The sequence below is a fragment of the Octopus bimaculoides genome, chromosome 4 (assembly GCF_046866305.1).
Source record: "Octopus bimaculoides isolate indiv1 chromosome 4, ASM4686630v1, whole genome shotgun sequence".
Taxonomy (NCBI): domain Eukaryota; kingdom Metazoa; phylum Mollusca; class Cephalopoda; order Octopoda; family Octopodidae; genus Octopus; species Octopus bimaculoides.
The window spans coordinates 74,575,082-74,580,052 of NC_142931.1; the positions used below are offsets into that span (position 1 = coordinate 74,575,082).

Sequence of the window (4,971 nt, forward strand, 5' to 3'; positions counted from 1 at the left end):
ATATATTTACATACGTATATATATATATATATATATATATATATATATATATATTTACATACGTATATATACATATATATGTGTGTGTGTGTGTGTGTGTGTGTGTGTGTGTATATGTGTGTGTGTATATATACATATGTATGTGTGTGGGAGAGAGAGAGAGAAAGTGGCAGACAGAGAGAGAAAAGGTAAGCTCTTTAATATGCATACGGTATTTAAAGCAATTGGAAGTACATATAAAGTACGATATTTTTGCTTATTATTGTTCTTTAGTATGTTTTATACTAAGGAACCAAATATTGAGAACCATATTTCAGCTTAAGCTTGTAACATGTTCATATACAATTTCCAACTCGCACATATAAAAGAAAAAATATTGGAAAAAGTTTATAAGATGGAAGAGCTAATGTTTTATAGTAATAACAGTAACAAAAAAAAAATTGTAGAAAAATATAAAAAGCTGTAAGAATTTTGTCACCACGTTGTATATAACTATAAAAATGTTAAAGTTCGTTGTTTTATCCTTAATTATATGCTAATATTTACAATGTGGATTATATATAAAAATTAGAAAAAACATAGTACTTCTTGATTTACCATGTTTATTTATATATTTTTTAGAATTCGAACCGTTTGCGTTCCAGCACACGCAAGCATACTTACGCACATACTGACATGCATATACATCACATTTAGTAAACATGAACACACGTATGTGTATATTTGTGTGTATGCATGTAAGTATGTTTGTATATATATATATATATATATATATATATATATGATTAATAAATTCAAAAAGGTACTAAATGTGTTTATTTTGAGAAGTCCAGTGTGTGGCATTATTATTCTGTAGTAATGCCCCTTATATATATATATATATATATATATATACCATGTAAGTACCTACATTCGCATATACGTTCATACATATACTTTTGTTAATTAGTTGTCAAAGTAAATCAAAACGTCACCTCTTAGACACTGGCTGCACATTGAAGCACATCAGCAACGGAGGGTGCTAATGCATGCCATACTCCAGCTGCTGCATTGAACGGTTCACCTGGTGTTTCTAAGATTTAGGAGTCTTGAGTCACTGTGCACCCTGTTATGCTGGACGATCGACCAGCCCTCAACCCTCTCTAGAAGTACTCATACACACATGCAAGACATAGATTTTACACAAGATCACAAGTGGATGTAAGAGTTGGTGACAAAAAACACCAGAATAAAGCATTGGACTCTTGCTGGTTAAGGCACATAATTTTTTAAAAATTTTATTTTATGAGTTTTAAAACAAAGTTTTTTTCTTTCTTTATACTGATAAAAAAATAAAGATGTGAGGAAGAACTAGAAGAAACAATAAAATGTTCGTCATTGTTATCATCACATTCTCCTTTGTGGTATTCTTTCTCTTTCTCTTCGCACCTTTAGGTTTTGCAAATGTTGATTCAGTTGTGTAGACTGTTAACATTGTCTTGTTGTTGTTAAAGGTCTTATGTATGCAGAGTACGATCAAATTTTATTGTTCATTTATGGTATTGCTGTTCAGTTATTGTTCATTTACATTTCAGTCGTTGTTCATTGATCACGTTCACTTTCAATGCAAGGAGTGCAGAAAAGTTCCTGGCTTTAAGGCTATCGTGAGAGGGTGGAAGTGTTACTTTTTGCAGGAAAGGTGGGACAACTATTTTGGAGAAAATAGGCAAAAAATTATTAAGTTATACAATTTATCTTTCCTTTTTTTTTTTGCGAATTTAACGCATGAAAGCAGCTCCTACAGTGGATTTTGGTAAAACTGAACCAGGAGCTGTCATGAAGTTCCTCTTTTTGCGAAGCAATGGAGTGGTGGAAATCTATAGCGAGATGAAGGAAATCTTGAAGGATAACTGCTTATATTAATCTGCAATAAATATCTGTCTGTCAAGGTTTCAGGCTGGTCATTTTGAGGTCACAGATGAACGCCGGTCAGGGCGGCCAACTTCCGTGACCATAGAGGACAAAACCGACGATGTGCACGTCATGATTCTCGAGGACCGTCGGATTTCCGCTAAAAGCATAACCGAGACTCGACTCTGGAGATGATTCGCGAAAGAGTTGGGCAAATCATCCTGGATTTGAGAAAGCTTTCTGCAAAATGGGAGCTGAAATGCTTGAACGCAGATCAGAAGCGCATCAGAATGATGACATCAAAGGCGATTTTGTACCGGTTTGCTGCGGGAGAGGCTGATTTTATGGCTCGTTCAGTTACCACGGGTGAAATTTAGCTTCATCATTATGATCCCCAAACCAAGCAGCAATCACTGGAGTGACGCCACAGTGATTCACCGCGCCCCAAGAAGTTATGGACCCAGAAGTGAATTAGAAAGATTCTGGCTTTAGTGTTCTGGGACAAACCCGGAGTACTCATAAAATACCTGCCAAAGAGTCGCACCATCAACGCAGAATACTGCATGTCTCTATTGGATGAACTGCGGGAAGCTTTGAAGCAGAAACACCGTGAAAGGCTGAGCTGTGATATCCTGTGTTTTCAAGACAATGCGCCAACATACACAGTACATGAAACTCTGCGGAAAATACGCGACTTTGGTTTCGAATTGGCAGACCTTACTCTCCTGATTTGGCCCCCTCCGATTATCACCTCTTTCCCCGACCGAAGAAACATCTCAAGGGAATGACATTTCACTCCGATTCGGAAGTGATCGCTGCTACAGAGGCCTGGTTGGAAAACCACCTTCCAAGTTCTTTTTTTTACAGGGCTTTGACAAAAACTGAAGGACTGTTGCAATAAGTGTGTGAATCTGAGAGGGGAATACATTGAATAAAATCATAATTAACTGAGACTTCTTTTATTTACTTTTACTCAACACCAGGAACTTTTCAGCACCCCGTCGTACTTTAATATTAAATCAAAAGGTATTTAAAAAATATATAGTTAATGATGTATGTACGTATATACAAAATATAAATGTGTATATATATATATATATATGTGTGTTGAAAGAATGATTGATGTATTTATAAATACATATGTTCGACTGTTTGTTTATTTAATATAAATTGGCGCACACACATATACACTTGTTATGTAGGAAGAGCAGTATCTGTGAGCTTGCGTTGTTTTTAAAAAATATATTATATTATATGGAAGAAAATAGTTTGTATGAAATTGTTAATGAGATAAAACACTGAACTTCATGTATGGTAGTATATAAATTTGTCACTCTCTGTTCTACATCCAAAACTAAGCTGGGATGAAATTTGTATTTATTTATTCTCCATCCCTCTCCCGCCCTCCAAAAACAAAAAGTCTCAAGATTTCATTCTAGTTGAGGGTACAGTTTATTCTATACATTTTAGCCTTGTGAATTGGCCATAAGAAATATATTCACAGGTAGTAGATGACGAATGTCAGTGGTTTAGCAAACTGTATTAGATGAGCAATGGGTGATTTGACAATATCTACTGTTGTCAGTTCGTGTCCTAATTTCAAAATTTCGCGGGCTATTATTCATCTTTACCTCCAATCCTAACAGATGAAGATAATATTAAGTATGAGAGTAATCATAACCATACCATTTTTGAAATGTCTGTGTGACCATGTTTTCAAGCACATGCTAGAATTCCTTATGATTTTTATTTGCAATATATCTTCTTATGCATCAAAAACAAGAATTCCGTGAAATCGGTCGGCAAAATATGTTTCAGCGACAGTCATGTGTTTGGATAAGTTCGTGTGCTGTTGGAAGAAGAGAAATTTCACGTTTCGGAACTGACCCTTTCTCAGAAGGCTATACGATATACGTATAAAATGTTCAACAAATATATTTTTTATAGTTCATTTTAAAGAAAATAAACTAATATAATCTTTACTAAGAAAATAAACTTCTAATTAATTTACAGTTTTTATATTTCTTTTCTTAGTTTTTAAACGTTAGTATATATATTTTCTTTCGCTTTGGAATTCAGATACTAGATTTTATTCGTTTTCTTTTTTTTTTTTCTGTTTTTTCTTTTTTCTTTTTTTCTTTTTTGTTTTGCAATTTCACATGCTAACACGACAAATTGGTTCTGTAGAGAAGCTTTCCATCAACAAAATGACAGCGAGTTTTCAATTCAATTTTTCGTTATGAACTGCAAAGAGAGAAAGAAAAGTTATTTCGTTTCAGTTGGACGGCAATTAGTAAATGGTCATAAATTCTATATATATGCACATACATACATACCAACAATGCATTTATCAACACAGACTTCGAGATATATATATATATAATTCAATGTACACTAATATTGAGTCATTTTTTATTCTTACTTAGTACTAACATCACGTCTAATGAATAGGTTCATCCAAATAATCACACATATGTATTTAATGTACGTACGTATATATGTATGTACTCACATATGATTTTGAAAAGAAAATGTACATGGTAGGGTTTGTACAACCAGCGTTCTAGTTCCAAACACTGGTAGTACAATGCTGAGTACATTCTCATAAGACTGGAGAAGACAGACAAATAGGCATGTATATATGTATGTATGTATGTATGTATGTATGCATGCATGTATGTATGCAGTTAATGTGTGTGTGTGTGTGTGTGTGTGTGTGTGCGTGTGTGATTGAACTGATTCCAAATAAACTGGAGTTGGTCTGTAGTAAAATCGACAAAATGAATGTGTCTGATTGCATGTCTCCACGCGCGCACACAAATATATATATATATATATATATATTTATATATATATTCAGATGTTTACACCTGAAGATCACTGTAGTGTGAAACACCAGTCCTGCATGTGTGTGTGCGTGTGTGTGTGTGTGTGTGTGTGTGTGTGTGTGTGTGTGTGTGAGAGAGAGAGAGCGCGTGCGCGCATGCGTGTGCACATGCGTGTGTGCGTGTGTGTATGTGCGTGATTGACAGATAGATGTGAAACGAAGAACATACCTAGGAACAAACAGGTAGGCATATA

At 34.5% G+C, this 4,971-nt stretch overlaps 1 protein-coding gene across 1 annotated transcript in view; it reads right to left on the reverse strand.

Annotated features, from left to right (window-relative positions):
- Positions 1-1,251: 1,251 nt before the first annotated feature.
- The window catches only part of LOC106877259 (uncharacterized), a 16,796-nt gene continuing 13,076 nt past the window's right edge, over positions 1,252-4,971 (reverse strand). The window contains exon 2 of the mRNA XM_014926122.3: positions 1,252-4,134. The gene's annotated coding sequence lies outside the window, so the exon portion shown is untranslated. The remainder of the gene's footprint in view (positions 4,135-4,971) is intronic.